Source organism: Ochotona curzoniae, unplaced genomic scaffold, assembly GCF_017591425.1.
Source record: "Ochotona curzoniae isolate NIBS_2020 unplaced genomic scaffold, NIBS_Ocur_1.0 scaffold_1852, whole genome shotgun sequence".
In the NCBI taxonomy this organism is placed as follows: Eukaryota; Metazoa; Chordata; class Mammalia; order Lagomorpha; family Ochotonidae; genus Ochotona; species Ochotona curzoniae.
The window spans coordinates 27,550,822-27,567,889 of NW_024467087.1; the positions used below are offsets into that span (position 1 = coordinate 27,550,822).

Here is a 17,068-nt window from a genome sequence, read left to right on the forward strand (position 1 = left end):
GCTTTCAGAGGAGGCTCGGGGCAATCGGCAAGCTGTGGGGTCAAGGAGAAGCAAACAAGGAGCCTGTCTTGGGACAGCACAGGCAGGGGAAGTCCTGGGGTTTGTAAATTACCAACCAGCTGAGGCTGCACTTCGGGAGTAAGTGGAATCTCTGTGGAGTGTTATTCACCTACCTGGGATCTGTCTAATGAATGTAAAGAAATTATGCCTGAAAAAATTGGAATCAGGGGACCCTGGGATTCTCGGGAGGAGCCTGGCAAAGTTCCCAACCCTACCCCTCCCAATAAGGCCCACTTTTCACCAGGGAGGACAAAGCAAGCCCGAAGGTAGAAGTTGTCTGGTATCTACAGAGCACCTGATAATAAGCTTTTGAGAAGTCAAGGGAGGGGCTCCCCCCAGATGCTGACTGAAAAGACCTGAGGGCAACAAGTCTTAAGCCAAGATCAACTTGTCAAGATGATAGGAGGAACAATGCTTCCCCCACCCAGAGCTAGCCCAGGGCTAGAGGGTTTAAGACTGAATCAATGCTCTACAGCTAAGGCTGGGAGAGTTAGTGTGGGTGGTAACCACATTAACCACAGGAGTCCCGAAAATAGCCATACATTTCAGTTGCCAAGGTGTTTTCACAAGCATTATTTGATCTAAAGCTTGCAGCAAGCCAGTGCGGTACAAAGACATGGCAATGATTATTCTCTCAATTTTTATAGATGCTGGGAGGTAGACTCAGGAGAGCTAAGGCACTTGCCCAAATTTTCACAGCTTGTGGTAACAATGTCACAGTCAAATCTGTTGAGGGTTTTCAATTGAGAAGGGTACATGTTTATGAGGTACATTGTGATATTTTTGCTTGCATACATTGCATGCTAATTAAATCAGCACATTTAGCATGACTATTATCTAGTACACTAATCATTTCTATCTGGCTAAATTATTCAAAAACCTCTCTTCTAGCTATTTTGGATAGGTAAATGCAATATTGCTTTTATAAAATTTTTTTAAAAATCTATTTATTTTAAAGGCAGAGAGGTAGAGGGAGAGACAGAGTTCTTTCATCCACTAGTTCACTTCCCAAATGCAGTAACAGCTAAGGAGTGGGCCAGGCAAAAGCCAGAAGCCAGGAACTCCACCTGGGTCTGCCATGTGGGTGTCAGGGGATCCATCCTCTGCTGCTTTCCCAGGTGCATTATCAGAGAGCTGGATCAGAAGTGGAGCTGCAGGAATTTGAACCAATGCCCAGATGGGATGTGGGTGTCATAGGCAGCTGCTTAAACCACGGTGCCACAAGGCTGGCCCCAATACTCAATACAATATTATTTAAAACAAAACAAACCCTATTTTATTAACCTGAAAAAACGGAGTTAGAAGGGCCAACACAATGGAAGGCTCAACTGACTAATTCTCTACCTCCAAGTGCTAGCATCCTATATGGGCACTAGTCAGTATCCCAGCTGCTCCACTTTCCATCTAGCTCCCTGCTTATGTACTGGGGGAGTGATCCAGCTCCTTGCTTGTGTCCTGGGAAAGTATCAGAGAATGGCCCAAAGCCTTGGGACCCTGCACCTCTGTGGGAGATCTGAAAGAAGTTGCTGGCTCCTGGCTTTGGATAGGCTCAGCTCTGGTGACTGTGGCAGTTTGCTGAGTGGAAAATCTTTGTCTCTCCTTCTCTCTGTAAATCTGGTGACCAATAAACATGAATCTTTAAAAATAAATAAATAAAAGGAAAACAGAATTAGAGAAGGCTTCCATCAGCTGGTTCACTTCCCAAATGGCTGGAGCTGAGCCAAGCCCAAGCGAAATCCAAGAGCCAAGAGCTTCTTTCAGGTCTCCCATGTGGATGTAGGTCCCAAGTACTTGGACTGACTGTCCTCTGTTGATTTCCCAGCACAAGCAGGGAGCTGTATCAGAAGCAGAACAATCATGACTCAAACTGACACCCATATGGGAAGCCAACACTGCAGGCACTGGCTTAACTTACTGTGCCACAGTGTCAGCTTCCCAGTACAATATTCTTAACCACAGTCACTTCACTGTGCAAAAGAACACCAGGACTTATTCTTCCTCTTTGTCACTTTGTACCCAATGACCAATCTCACCCTAGACTCCAAACCCACTGCTACTTTTACAAAAACATGAAATGATAGGAAACAATGTTTTCGGGAGAAGTGGGTCCAGCTGGACTCCGGATGGGATGAATGCAGATAAACTACTGACAGATAAGGATGTTAGAGTCAGGAAGAGCTAGATGCTTCTAGAGGACTGTGAGTCCAAAGGGCTTTTAAATGGACACAATTCGAAATTCAGAGTCTATGTCACAATGAATTAGGGTAGATGGTTTGAGGAACTTGCCCCTGAAGCAGAGGAATACTCTGGAGAAATGACTTTGTCTGCCCATTTGACTACAGATGCAGAGGAAAACAGCTCTGCTTCTGGATATAAATACAAAGTAGGATGAGGCATCAAGAAAGAATATAAGGGCCTGTGCTGTGACTCAACAGGCTAATCCTCTACTCTGAGGCACTTGCATCCCATATGGGAGCTGGTTCATGTCCCAGCTGCTCCACTTCCCTTCCAGCTCCCTGCTTATGGCCTGGGAAAGCAGTGGAGGATGTCCCAAGTCCTTGGGAACCTGCACCTATGTGGGAGACCTGGAAGAAACTCCTGGCTTCAGGTTGGCTCAGCTCTGGTCCAATGTGAGAGAATCAGCAGATGGATGATTTTTCTCTTTCTGTCTCTCCTTTTCTCTAGAATTTTGCATTTCAAACAAAAATAAGTAAATCTTGGAAGGAAGGAAGGAAGGAAGGAAGGAAGGAAGGAAGGAAGGAAGGAAGGAAGGAAGGAAGGAAGGAAGGAAAGGAAGGAAGGAAAAGAAAGAAAGAGAAAGAAAGAAAGAAAGGAAAAAAGGAAGAAAGAGAAAGAAAGAAAGAAAGAAAGAAAGAAAGAAAGAAAGAAAGAAAGAAAGAAAGAAAGAAAGAAAGAAAGAAAGAAAGAAAGAAAGAAAAAGAATTGGTTTACTTGGATGCCTGTGTTGACAAGAAATACATACTTTCCTTATCCAAAAACATCTGGAAAGCATCCATTATGTAGCAGATACAATGCTTGTCAGTGTAGGCTATACACCAGTGAATGACGCACTGTCTGTGACCTGCAGCAGAGCCTAGAGCCCAGTGGGCAATATGGAGAATAAATTGCTACAAAACAATGTGATAAATAACATGATAGGAATGAGACCTGAAGCCCAGGGGCAGGGAGGGAGCTGGGGAGGTTGTGTGTGCAGCTAGCCCATTGCACACTCTCCCTGACGTCATGTCTGCCCTGCCAGCTACAGCAGGTGGGGAGAGGTCATTGAAATGCGAGAAATGTGATGCTGCATGAAACATGACACTTGGTGGCATTAACCACATGAAGTGTGAGACTCAAGTCATAGTTTTCCAATCATTTAAAGCTGCCATTTGTAAAACACTGACCTAGAAATCATGAACCACAAGAAACCACGCACAGTGTTTCCTCCTTTCCCATTTCTTCACAGTTATGCTTCTAGAAAGGGAACTGTGCTATGAGAGGGGTGGTAAATTGAGCTTAAGTGTGCATGTTGTTGGCTAACATCACCTGGGCAAGAGCGTGACAGGAGTGCTTGTAGGGGAATGTCATGATTCCAGATTTGTGTCCTTTGCTCCCAGAGATAACAAAGGAGGAAAGTTTATCCAAATAGAGGTTCAGGCTAGTGTTCAGGGCCACCCTGGCTAAATTTTACCACAGAAGGAAGTGCTACTGAGGAAAAACTAAGAGAAAAACTGCTAACACTATGATAAGAAAAACTTTTATAAGCCACCTGATATTTAATGTTACAAGCATCTCTCAGATACTTTGTTTAAACCACATATCACCCATTATTTTAAACAATTATTTATTTATTTCAATGGCAGAGAGAGAGAGAGAGAGACTCCTATTGTTGGTTCACTCCTGAAATGGCTGCAAACAGCCAGGACTGGATCAGGCTGAAGCCAGGAGCCAGGAATTCAGGGTTTTGCAAATGGATGTCAGGATCTCAGGTACTTAGGCTGTCTTTTGCTATCTTCCCAGGCACCTTAGCAGGAAGCTGGATCAAAAGCAGAGCAGCCAGGAGGCCTCAAACTAATATTTTAATATGGGATACCAGCATTGCAAGCATTATGATGTTTGACCTGCACACAGAAATTAGTGGACTTCATATCTGAGTTTTAACAGATGGTGATTACTTTATTAAAATAGTATCTTCCTCCTCCTCAGAATAATAGCTATTATTTATTGAATGGCTATCATAGTAATAAACTATAAAGACAGCATCACAAATTTTTACCTACCAGTCACACAGAGATTTTGTTTTGTTCACCAACACATCTCCTACCCTTAGAATGATGATGATGAATCATCTACCCATAGTGAATGATCGACACACATTTGTTCAACCCTAAAACAGTCAAATTGAACCTTGGCGGATGAAGGGATTTATCTAAAATACCACAGTCAGTTCACTGTGGGCATCTTCATCTAGCTCTGTTTGATTCCAAATGACTTCTTTTCTTCACTATCTACCTGGCTGCTTTTTGAGAAATCGATTCTGAATTTACAGTTTAAACGAATACACAGTGAGTGACACCATCCACTAAGCAATCTGGACTCATTTTCTGGCTGTGGAAGACACTAAGCCAACTTTGCACTCCAACAGCCTCACTTGTAGTCATGCCTTCACTGTCTTCCTAATAAACATTGTGCATTCAGCTTAGAGTTCACACACATTTCTTATCTATACAAGGGTACCTCAAGAAGTTCCTGGAAACTAAAATTAAACAATAGGGTTATTTTGCTACAAAAAGTGTTGCAGTCCTTGTGTGATTTTTCTTTCCATGTTAGAAATATTTATTTATTTATTTATTTTAAAATCAGAGAGAAATCTTCCATCAACTGGTTCACCCTCTGGATGTACCAACACTTGGACCATCTTCCAGTGCTTTTCCCAGGTCATTAGCAGGGAGCTGGATCAGAAGTGAAGTAACCAGGACATGAACCAACGCTCATATGCGATATCAACATAACAGGCAGCAGCTTTACCCACAACACCACAATGCTGGTCCCCATACGTAGTTTTTCAGAACACACATTTCTCACTAACTTTCTGAAGCTCCCTCATACTTCAAAAACTCCCCATTAGACACAGATTGAGGAATTGATGTGGCTGGTGGGCAGGAGGATGGGGATGCCATTTTTGCTTAGCTTTTCTCTCCCGCGTGAGAGAACTGGTCAATGTTCTGATAATTCCTAAGAGTTGCACGGAGCCCCAAAGATCATCTAGCTGTACGTTCCCACTTAGTAGCTCAAGAATAACTCTTAAGAATTAGTAAACTCAGGCTAGCCCACAGGCATCCTTAAGGGAGTAGTTAAGAGGGGGCTGGGAATACACAGAGTATTAAGCAAGATGCTCCATCTTGACCAATAGTTTCCTAGATAGAAAGATAAATAATTCACCCTTTAAATATGTGAAATCTCATTTTAAGTCAAAATGTTTGCAATGTAATTTATCCTATAAAATACGCAAACAGAAAGTGGCAAATTGCTTAGGAAATATTTCCCTGAAGGAAGGATTTAAGTGAAAGTCTGAGAAATGAAATTGAGTTGGTGAGGTAAAGAGTGGGAGGAAAGGGGTGGTACCATGGCTCAATAGACTCATCTTCCACCTTCAAGCTCTGGCTGTAGGTTCATGTCTCAGCTGCTGAACATCTGATCCAGCTCCACTTTTGATCCCGCTAATGGTCGGAGAAAGCCGCAGAAGATGACCCAAGTCCTTGGGAAATTGCACCTGTGTGGGGAGCCCGAAAAAGCTCTTGGCTCCTGGTTTTGGATCAACCCAACTCTGGCCACAGTGGCCATTTGTGGAGTGAACCAGTGATGGAAGATCTTTCTCTTTGTCTTTCCTTCTCTATGGAAATCTGTCTTTTTAATGAAAATTTAAAAAGAAAAACAAATGTGGGACAAGAATGAGGTGAAAAATGGTGCATGTGGCATACAGTGGTTCTAAAGCAGGAGAAATATACGGAACATTGAGTGGGGCGTGAGAGTGGCAGGCCCACATGCACTGCACGACAGCTTTTGCAGCACCTCATTGGAGTCCATCTTTTCACACACCTCCTGCCTAAACACTGTGCCCCACATTCTTTTAGTCAAGATGAGGAAGTTGGGGGCAGACAGCTGGCATTTGCTTAAAGACTTTTCCGCATGCTTATTAAAACCATTCCTTGGTATAGATTAGAAACTGCTTGGTAGAAAAAGTAAACTCTGGTCATCTCATTTAGTAAAATATTAAAAATAATACCAGCTAATATTTGTGTGTGGCTGTCATGTCTCTTCAGCACCCTCTGAAATAGCTGCTGTTATTATCCTTACTTTACAAACAAAAAAACTGGGGACCAAAATTGGCCTAAACTTGCATAAAATGCACAAATGAATGAAGACCATCTGTGTTCAGCACCACACTTCCCCATGCAAGGGTTAGAAGAGAAAAGGGATTGTGGGTGCCATAAATTGCTAAATGCTATATATATATATAATATTTATATATTTAACACAATATATTTCTATATTATAATATATTTTATATTCTATATTTCTATATTATGCATGTTAGATATAATATATATAATTTATAAAGCATTCATATATATATGATTCATTTATTTTTATTGGAAAGTCAGATTTACCGAGAACAGGAAAAACAGAAAGATCTTTCATCCATTGATTCACTCCTCAAATAGCTACAATGGCTAAAACTGAGCTGATCCAAAGCCAGGAGCCAGATTTCCAGAGAGGAGAGACAGAGAGAGAAAGATCTTCCATCTGCTGGTTTGCTCCCAAAGTGACCATAATGGCCAGAAATGAGCCAACCAGAAGTTTCATCCAGGTCTCCCACATGGGTGAATGGTTCCCAAGGACTTGGTCCATCTGTGACTGCTTTCCTAGGCTATAAGCAGGAAGCTGGATGGGAAGTGGAGCAGCTGGGACACAAACTGGTGGTCACATGGGATGCCAGTGCTTATAGGCAGAGGATTAGGCAGTTAAACCATTGTGCCACTGCTCTGCTAGGTGTGTTTTAATCCCTGGGAGCTATTAGGCAAGTCCACTTCCACTCCCCTACCCTAGTTCCTAAAGAAGTAGTGGAAAACCAGCAAGAGTCACACTGTTGAAAGACTAGCCAAGCATTAAGACAGGACCTTTAAAGATGTTAGCTTTTTTGATCTTCACCATGACAGCCTATAGTGAAGAAATTCTCCCTGTTTTGTGGAGTCAAAAATTGCAGGTGAGGGCATGTCAGTCATTTACCTCATTGGTTAATGGTGGAGCTAGGACTGGAATCCAGGCATAAGCGATTCCAGATGTCTAGACCCATTCCACCAGAGTATGCCGATGCCTGCCTACTGTCCCTTTGTTCACTCCCCAGAGAGAGAATGTGCTCCAGGAAAGGTATGGAAATAGGGGAAAGCCCTGCTTTAACATTTAAAAAAATATTTATTTTTATTGCAAAGTCAGATATATAGAGAGGAGGAGAGGATCTTCCATCTGATGATTCCCTCCCCAGGTGATTGCAGCAGCCAGAGCTGAGCCAATCCAAAGCCAGGAGCTAGGAGCTCTTTCAGTTCTCCCACGCAGGTGCAGGGTTCCAAGGCTTTGGGCCGTCCTCGACTGCTTTCCCAGGCCACAAGCAGGGAGCTGGAAGGGAACCAGGGCTTCCGGGATTAGAACTGGCACCCATAAGAGATCCTGGCGCGTGCAAGGTGAGGACTTCTGCCACTAGACCACAGAGCGGGGTCCCCGTTTTTATATTTTAAAGGATAATTTACCAGGGACCAGAGACCCTAACTGCCTGCTGTCTGCTCTGACTCCTCACACTGGCAGGTAACTTTCCTATGCAAATTTTACAGGACAGTGACAAACAAAGCCAAAGAGAAGGTTGACCATGGCCTTCCAGGTGGGCCTGCCTTAAATCATAGCAGAATGGCATTGACCTGCTGCCTTCTCCCTGGAGTTCCTCAGTGAGGCAGTGAGCCAGAGAAGATAAATCACCACCTACTCACAGTCTTCTCCTCCTCCAACAGGGATAATAGCGCTCAGATACTCTGGCAACTACAGAAACAAAGAGGGCACCATATCAATCAAGAATTTATTTGCAAAAAGTAATGTCAGAGGGTGAACTTCCTTCAAATCCTACTAACACTCCACATTTAAGGTGCTGCTATGCTGGGGAGTTTGATTTTTCCTCCACCTTGCTTTTCAAGATTCAGCCCACACTTTTCAGAGACAAAGTCTAGGTGCCTATTCCTCAGCCTCCCCACCTCCTTTTGGTCTGTCCAACTTAGGACATTGCAACGAAAATCATCCTGAGTAAACCTGGACAGTCTAAGTCTTTCCAGAAACTGAAGCTGCTGAAGGAGAGAGGGTATTTGGTCAAGTGGGGCCATGCATAAATCATAAAGAGGCGAATCCAAGTTACTCAAACAGGACTATGGGAATGACTTGGGGAATCAACTCGCAGGCAGCTTTATTTTTCTACAGCAAATCTACTTCCAAAATGCTGGGGCCCACAGGACACCAGGAATAACTTGGCTTTCAAATGCTGGAGCAGGCCTTGGCCTTGGAGCCTAGTTCTGATGTTGTTTCCTGAATTCCCACATTGCTGTTTTCCACACATGGATCAGGCTTCAAGCTTCCTGTGTCTGGACTGTGTATGTGTGCCTGCAAGAGTGTGTGTGTGTGTGTGTGTGTGTGTGTGTGTATGTGCTTGGGAAGAGTGGAAGGGGATCCAAAAGGAAGAGCATTTAACTGTATGTAGGCTTGTATTACATATGCAGCCCTTTATTCCTTTCCTGTTAAGATGAAACTGCCGTGTCCTGTTCAGTTTGACTTATGCATGTACAGGGCTAATGTCCTTAGAAATAAACAAGAGGTTCACTTTAGGAGGTGTTTTCAATGCTTGTCTGATATACCTACAGAGTGTTTTTTTGGGAGGGGACTGGGGAGTTGTCACGGATAGAGACATAAGCCCTGAGGATTTGTTTTCCCCAGCATATGTACTTGCCTCTGCATTGTCTTTAATGCATTTGAATGATGCAGTTGTTCAAAAAGGGATTAAAGGAAGATGTGGTCAGTTCACACTCTCAGTCCCACTTGGTGGACTGGAAAAAAAATGCTATTTAGTACAAAGTATTAGGCTGGACACAAAGATTTGGTGGTTTTTCCTTAAGACAGACTCTAGCTAAAGATTAGAAAATCCTCCTTTATACTTTTCCTGTACTTGTGCAAACGTAGTCCATGCAAAAGACAGACTTTCAAAAATCAGTATGTTTACAAGTTGCCCAAATTTAAAAGCCAGATTTTGTTTTTTTTTTTTTTTAAACAAACAACAAAAAACAAAACAAAACAAAAGCCTGAACACCTGCCGTCTAGGGCTGGCATTTGGTACAGTGTTACAGTGTGCTTGGGATGCCCACATCACATTAGTGGTGTGTGTGGCTTGCGTCCTCGGTCTACTCTTAGTTCCAGTTTCCTGCTAATACACATCCTGGGATGCAGCAGGTGATGGCTTAAGTAGCTGGGTCCCTATCATCCACGTGGCAGACCTGGATTATGGTTCTGACCCCTGACTTCGTCCTGGCCCAGTCTCAGCTGTTAGGGACATTTCAGGAATGAACCAGTATATGAGAGATCTCTGTCTCACAAATGAATACATAACAAAATTTAAAAATATTTGACTTCTGACTTCTCTCAAAAGCCAGCAGTCCTGGATACACTGGCGTGCCCGGTCCTGTGGCGATGGGCAGGTCATTCCCTTCATGGGGGTCCTGTTTTCTTCCTGTTAGCCCCCATCCCTGGTGCGGACTCTTGATCCTACTAAACCTTAGGGCCATTCTATCTGTTTTATTATGGTCAAATATGCATAACAAAATTTGCCATTCCAACCATTTTCAGTGGCAATTCAGTGTCTTTAAATGCATTTGAAATTTTGTACAATTGTTACCACTATCCATCCCTACATCTTTTTTTTTTTTTTTAATCTTCCCAAACTGAAACTATGTACTGGCCAAATGCTCCTCCCTTCCCACCTCCGTTCCAGTCCTTGATCACCACTACTCTCCCAGGCTAGGTCCCACCTCTGAGTAGAATCACACATTTTTATTTTTGTGTCTGGATTCCTTCATTTTTCCCGATGTTTTCAAGCCCAGACATCTGATTTTTTAAATGAACTTTATTATTTTTTTATAAAGCACACACATTGATTTTTTTAAATTGCATTTCATTAGGAAAAAAAAAAGCACTTTTGGTTAAACAGGACAGGGAGAATCTTCAGTTCTGAGCTTAAAGTACCCCCGCCCCACCCCCACATTTTTACATGCAGGTTTTAGTGTGCAGTACTCAGGCGACCCGTGTCTTTACACAGGTGTTTTACTGCTAATGGTTAATGCTTCTGGTATCCCCCAGAGGGCTTTCCATATTTTATAGTCATGCTATGAAGACACAGGGATGCAATGAGGATTAGTTAAATGTGTGTGGCAGTTTGCTGTATAAACTAACTCTCTGGAACTAGTTTTCACTCCTTGCTGTTAACTTGCACAGCTTTTACTGTCAATACCATTCATTTAGCACTTAGCATATGCTTGCTAGTTGCTTTTTATGTGTATGTCTTTGAAGGCAGGAGCCAAGTCTTATACTTCTTTGTTTTCTCAGTCTTGTCCCTAATAGCAGCTCAATCAATGTTTGTTGATGTTGGCCTCTCCCGCCCGCGCCCCTCCTCCATTTTAAGTAGACTAGGCACTGCTGATCTTTAAATTCAAACTCAGTTTAAACAAACTCAAAGGTTTTTAGGGTACAAAAACACAGAGGAAGTCTTGCCAGGCAGGGGGCAAGGATCACCTAAAGGCTTGGAAGACCTGGGGGAAGCAGGGGGACCCAGAACTTTGCACTGGCTAAGAAGTAACAAAGACTGGTTAAGGTAAGAAGTAACAAAGACTCAGTATGAACTTCAGAGTTCTGCTGACTCTGCCCCATTAAGATACAAATTTGGGGAGGACCCAGGGTGGTTTCTGAAAAGGAATTGTTAAAGTTAGGGGTTTTAGGGTCCAGTGCCTTGGCTGCATAAGCTAATCCTTCACCCAGAAACACAGGTGTTGCATGTAGGCATCTGTTTGTGTCCCAGCTGCTCTATTTCTGATCCAACTCCCTGCTTATGGCCTGGGAAAGCTGCCGGGGATGAGTCAAGTCCTTGGGACCCTGTAACCATGTGGGAGACCTGGAAGAAGCTCTTGGCTCTTGGATTTGGATCATCTCAGCTCCAGTCATTGCTGTCATTTGGGGAGTGGTGAACTAATAGATGAAGATCTTTCTCTCTGCCTCTCTTCTCTCTGTAAATCTGCCTTTCAAATTAAAAATAATCTTTAGAAAAAGTGTTCCAGGGCTTTCCATTGCATGTAGGCTTTGGATGTGGTGAAGATAACGCTAGAAAAGTTGCCTTGATGGTAACTTTAAATCAGGGGGAAGACATATCAGGGGTCTTTTGAAAGTTCACAGAAAATGTATATTATAAAGGAATATGGGGTAGGCATGGTGGCACAGGAACTGAAGCATAAATGTGTATGCAAATGATGATGTATTGTGAAAGTTACACATGATCCTAAAGAAAAAGACTATAGAAATGGATGATAGAAAGGGTGTTTCCACTATTCTCAGTAATGTTTTAGTTTGATTAGGTGCATATTCCATTTTAACTGCATTGTTAATTTTATGAGTGTCTTATTGCTAATGTGATAAGTAGTAGTTCTCCAGCATCTTCTCATCCTATCTGACTCTCCTGTCCTCACCTCCAATCATCCTGAAACAATGTTGCCTCCAAGACCAGATGTCTCCATTTCTTTGTAACACTCAGACTCACCTTCCTCAGGAGATCTCATGGGGAGAACTTCAACTTCCACATATAAGGCATCTATCCGATCAAGAATCCATTCTGCCCACGCTCTTTCTTCTGGATCTTTCAGCAGTTCTTAGCAGATCACATGGTACACTCTATGACATGCCTCCCACCTAACCACTCTTCCTGTACCCAGAGTGTATTCTTAGATCCTGTTCACCGTGCCATAGTGTTTCCTTTAAACCCAATTGCTTCTGCAGGCCTTGGTCCATGGCCACTGGAAAGGCTTGAATTGGTTGTCCCTCTCTAATTACCATGAGATCATGATAATAGCTCAGTGTTGTCAGGACCTTTGCATGTAGGTCTGCTTCCTCCTTGAAAGGTTTTCTAGGAAATATGAATCTGTAGAGAATGGTGGTTTCCATGGTAAATGTTCCCTCATATTTGTTTTCTCAAGTTCACTTCAGAAATACACAGCGTGATTTCCTTTTTCAGCACTAGCACCACAATAGATTTAGGTTGTGGCACAACTGCAGAAATGTTTAAAAAAGAAATCTCACCCACCCTGGCTAGAAAAGGGGTAATTTATTATTCTAACTGCAGGGAGCCAGCTCCGTCATATCCACCCCCGAAGCTGTAGGAGAAGAATTGACGTTTTAAAACGAAGCTACAAAGCCTACACAATCACGGATGTAAATGCTTAAACAGATAAGCAGAATGTTTGATTAACAAACACATGGGAAGCACTTCAGCATGTGTCACGCACGAGGATGAACACACACGTGTGTGGAGGGCTTTGTGGGTTAAGAGTCTTGATACACATTTCATTGCACAGGACTGGTCTAAAGAGCCTTTATTTCCAGATAGGAAAAGGAGGGCTGAGAAGTTAAGCCACTTAAAAGTCGCAGACTAGCTTCACGAAGTGCCAGTCCCGCTCTCCGGTCCTCCCCCTCCCCACGCCGATGAATTCTGGGTCTCTAGGACTCCAAATTCTGCATTTCCATTACCCCTATGCTGCTTCTCAGTGCTTGCCTTTTTCCCAGGCGTAAAATGGTAGATTTTTCATGTCCCCGGATGGCGTTCTCAACCCTCCGTGTTTTTAAACGATATCATTTTTTTTTCATAGCCAGGTAATGGGAACAGCACACTGACACCGCAGGTACTTTTCTCTCCTCCTGGTTGAAAAAAGGAAGAAAAGTTACCTACTCCCAGTGGCCTGGAGTGTGCCATAACATAAAGGTGAACCAGAGCCGGCAGACACACTGTCGCACCCTTTTACCAGACTGAGAAATCAAGCTTCTCATCTTTCTCTTCCCAGCAGCAGCTGCGAGAGAACATAGAACTAGACAATAGCCTCTTGTTTTCGTTTTATGAATTTTGAGGGCGGGGCGGGACAAAAAGATGGGACTGACAACCTAACGGACCAATCGCAAGCAAACCCTAAACTTCGGAGTAGCCAAAGGGTAGCCGTAAAATAATGATGGGCGGAACTTAGCGCTCCAGGGTTCGCTCCGGCTGCTCAGCACCGCGCAGGGAGCCCACCCAAGGGGCGGCGCCTCCTTAGGGCCCCGCTCACGCCCCCTCTCGCCGGCCAAGTGCACCAAGGGGGAGGGGGAGAGCGAGCGAAGGAAGAAAGGAGGGTGTCTTCCCTGATCTGTGGCCTGGGGAGGGGGGGTGAGGGAGCAGGGGTGCTGTGGCTAATAGGAAACAAGGGGGAAAGGGAGACGGAGGATCTGTGGCCCTCCTTCCTGCTTTATTTTACCCGGGCTTCAGTGGAAGTAGCTTTCCAGCATTTCTATTATTTGTTTTTCTTTCTCCCGCAGTAGGGCGGGGAGCTGCCCTGGGTCTCCCACGCGATTCTGCTGAGCTATGGCCACAGAGTATTAGTGGCCGTCTTGGCGCAACCGTCTCCCTCCTCCCCGCCGGTCGCTGCGTGGGCTGTCCCGGGTTGCCATAACCGAGGCTCTCCCCGGCCAGTGGGAGGAAGGGCGAGAGCGAGGGTCCTCCGATTGCCTGCCCCCTGCCCAGCGGCCTTGCTCCTGGACCCCGCTGTTCGATTGTTTGAAACTTCCCAGCTCCTCCGTTCCCCCTTCCCCACCCCGGGGCGCCAGTCTTCCGCGCTCGGCCCCCTGGCCTCAGGGTCCGGCTGGCTCCCGCCCTTCTTTCCCCGCCCTTTACTCCGCCCCGCTTCCCGACCCGCCCCCGGCTCCTGGGCGGTCCTAGCCGCTCACCGCAAGAAGAAAAGCCGCACAGTCCTGCCCCTGCTCTGCCTCCCATCCTCTGCTCAGGAGCTGCCTTCAGCGCAGTCACGCCCCTTCCTTCCGAGGAGCTTTCTGGCTGCCTGAACTGGTAGACCCCCTGAATTACTTCTCCATCTCCCCTCTTTCGCCTCCTCTTAGTTCTCTTCGCTTCTCCCCCGCTACCACTACCACCTCCAGTCTGTCTCGCCTCTCACCATCCGCTGCTCCACCCTCCGGCCCGGTATCCTGCCTGTCCACTGCCACCAAGGAGAGCCCGGACGGAGCAGCGAAGAGGGGAGCAGCCGGGGTTTGGGGTCCTCCCCCTGCCCATCCCTGGCCTCCGGCCCAGGACCAAAGCCACTAGAACGAGCAGAGAGTCGTCACCTTGTCTTCGTTGCCTTCGGGGGTAGGAGACGCATGGTTACTTTTCGCGGGGATCTGGGGGCAGGAATCCATAGTGGCATGAACTTGGTCGTGCCCTCGGCATGAGTGAGTCAATTTAGCTGCGTGTGGGGATGCTCATGTGTTCCATTTTACAACTGGCCATGAGTTTTTTTGGGGATGTGCAAGTGAGTGAAATTGATTAAAGACTATGCACTTGTTTCCCGTTGTACTTTGACTAGGAGATGCTAGTGGGTACCACAACTTGGTGGTGCTTTCATTTGCTTAACTCCTGGGGTCCTGGTAGGTCTCTATGCAATTCATCACGGTAGAAACTAAAGACCCAGGGAAGCTGAAGTCTACTTTTAGCCCAGCTTGAATGTCCGCTCTTATCTCTTAACTGGTTAGGCTTCTCTTTTAAGTGCTTTGGCTTGGGGTGGGTGCTTTCACTCCCTGAGCCCGAGGGCACGTTTTCTTGAAGTTTTAAAGTGTAGACGTGATTTACATTGCAACGCTGTTTTGTGTGTGTGTGTGTGTGTGTGTGTGTGTGTGTGTGGTGGGAGTGGCACCTATCCCTAAGTACTGTATAATATGCGTAGAGGTTGGAAAGTAGTTTTGTGAGTGGGGCAGGAATTGGAGGGCCTGCATCTGGAGTCCTGTAAATAGGTACTTCTGCAGTAGGATGTACTTCGTAGACGTAAGAATATAATGAGCAGAAAAAAATGAGAGGGAAAAGCAAATTTTTATAGACTGAGCCATCCCTTGTAAATTGCCACTAATAACCATATAATAATTTACACACGGCGCTAAATACTAAGTAATGAGAGGAAAGGGAACATTGGTTTAAGAGAGCATTTCCGATCCTTAGCTTTCTCTGACAACTGGCGGAGTTTAATTTAGTTGCCACCACTCTTCGCCATGGAGCGGGGATGTTGAGGGGCAGTTAAAACTTTTATGAAGATAACCTTCTTACATTCAGAGAGGAAGATAATTAGTCACCAGAATCTTCAGTGATGAAGGGCTGGGGGTTTTGAAGACTCCTTGAGCTAGGCTTTGGGAAAGGTTGTTTCTGAGGCCAGCCTTTGTGAAGCTTTCCCAGTTAGACCTTTCAGCACCCTCATTTAGTAACTAAGAATAGTTTGAAATGCCAACTTGGAGCTGGGATAAATTTTCACCCATCTTCCACCTATCTTCAGTTGGACCAGGGTATCTAGTTTACAAAGAAGGATGGCACTTCAAGATCCCCAACATGTGGCTTGTTTGGGAACGAAATGCTTATATTTTTAAATAATTTCTTTGGTTTTAATGGAATGAAGGAAAAGCGGAAGGCAGAGGAGGAACGTTACACAGCGATGATTTTTAAAGACTCTGTTGGGTTTCAGATCAGCTGGGAGGGAAGAGCTGACTTAACCAAACTACATTTTCTAACTGGCCTAGGACATATGAGTGGCCAGGTGGTTGTAGAGGAGTTGTATCTATTTACAGATCATAACTCAGGTCCCAGCTATTCTGTATGAGTTTATCCAGTGTCATTTACAGACACTTTCTGGCACTACATCGTCCTTAATTCTTCGGGAAAGTTTGTGGCTCTGTAAAATTCAAAGTGCATTTTACTGACTTGAGAATCTAGATGTGAAGTCAACTTCTGACCACCCGTCTATGTAGAACAACTTTTACATGAAAGTTATAGATCTATTCAACCTTTTGAAAAAGATATTTTCAAAAGTGAACTCCCTAAAATTCTTATCCAATCCTGTATTGGGTTTTGAAATTAAAATTTCATGTCTGGTTTATGAAGTAGGGTTTATTAGGCAAATGACTAACTAGGGCATTCTGTGGAGAGGCTTTCTCTGAAGTTTTGTAAGAAACGGACCAGACTCTTTGCAGAAGGCAGAGGGCTCGATACTACCATGACTTTGAGATCCCATTGAGTGCCAGAATTCTAAATGGGTACATCTGCTTCTGGGCCTCTCCTAAGAGCCCTCTCCCAGGGCCTGTGCCTTATTTAAAAGGGTGTCTTTGTAATTAAGCAGCCCCTTTTCCTCCTTTTCCCTTTGATCCCGCTTTTTAAGCCCCCCCCCTTTTTTTTTCCATTTGCAAACTACAGGAGTTTCTCACACTCTCCTGCTCCCCATCTTCCCACTGTGCCTTTTCCTTTACCCCAGAAAAATTCCCTGAAGGTCTCAGGATGGTTCACAGTTGTTTTGTTTTGTTGTGATTTGTTTGGGGTAGGGAGGGTGGAATGGGGGGGTTGGTTGTTACCAATGAAGAGGAGTAGAGGATATGTTCCCTCTTGAGAAATGCTTGTGACCAGGTAGCCTCCGCCATGGAGACTGAGCGTTTGGAATGCATGAGAACTGTCTGTTCTTTGGGACTGTCTGGTAGAAATTGTCCTTTGCACCCATTAAGCCCAGCTTAAACCTCCCGAAAGGGTGGAGAGAGGTGTGTGTGGTCGAGGCCAGGCCTTTTAGGACAGTAAATGGGTAAATGTTTCCAAATCTGCTATTACATCACTTCTTTC

At 44.7% G+C, this 17,068-nt stretch overlaps 1 protein-coding gene across 1 annotated transcript in view; it reads left to right on the forward strand.

Annotated features, from left to right (window-relative positions):
• Positions 1-14,204: 14,204 nt before the first annotated feature.
• AMOT (angiomotin) overlaps positions 14,205-17,068 on the forward strand; it is a 70,248-nt gene continuing 67,384 nt past the window's right edge. The window contains exon 1 of the mRNA XM_040999529.1: positions 14,205-14,572. The gene's annotated coding sequence lies outside the window, so the exon portion shown is untranslated. The remainder of the gene's footprint in view (positions 14,573-17,068) is intronic.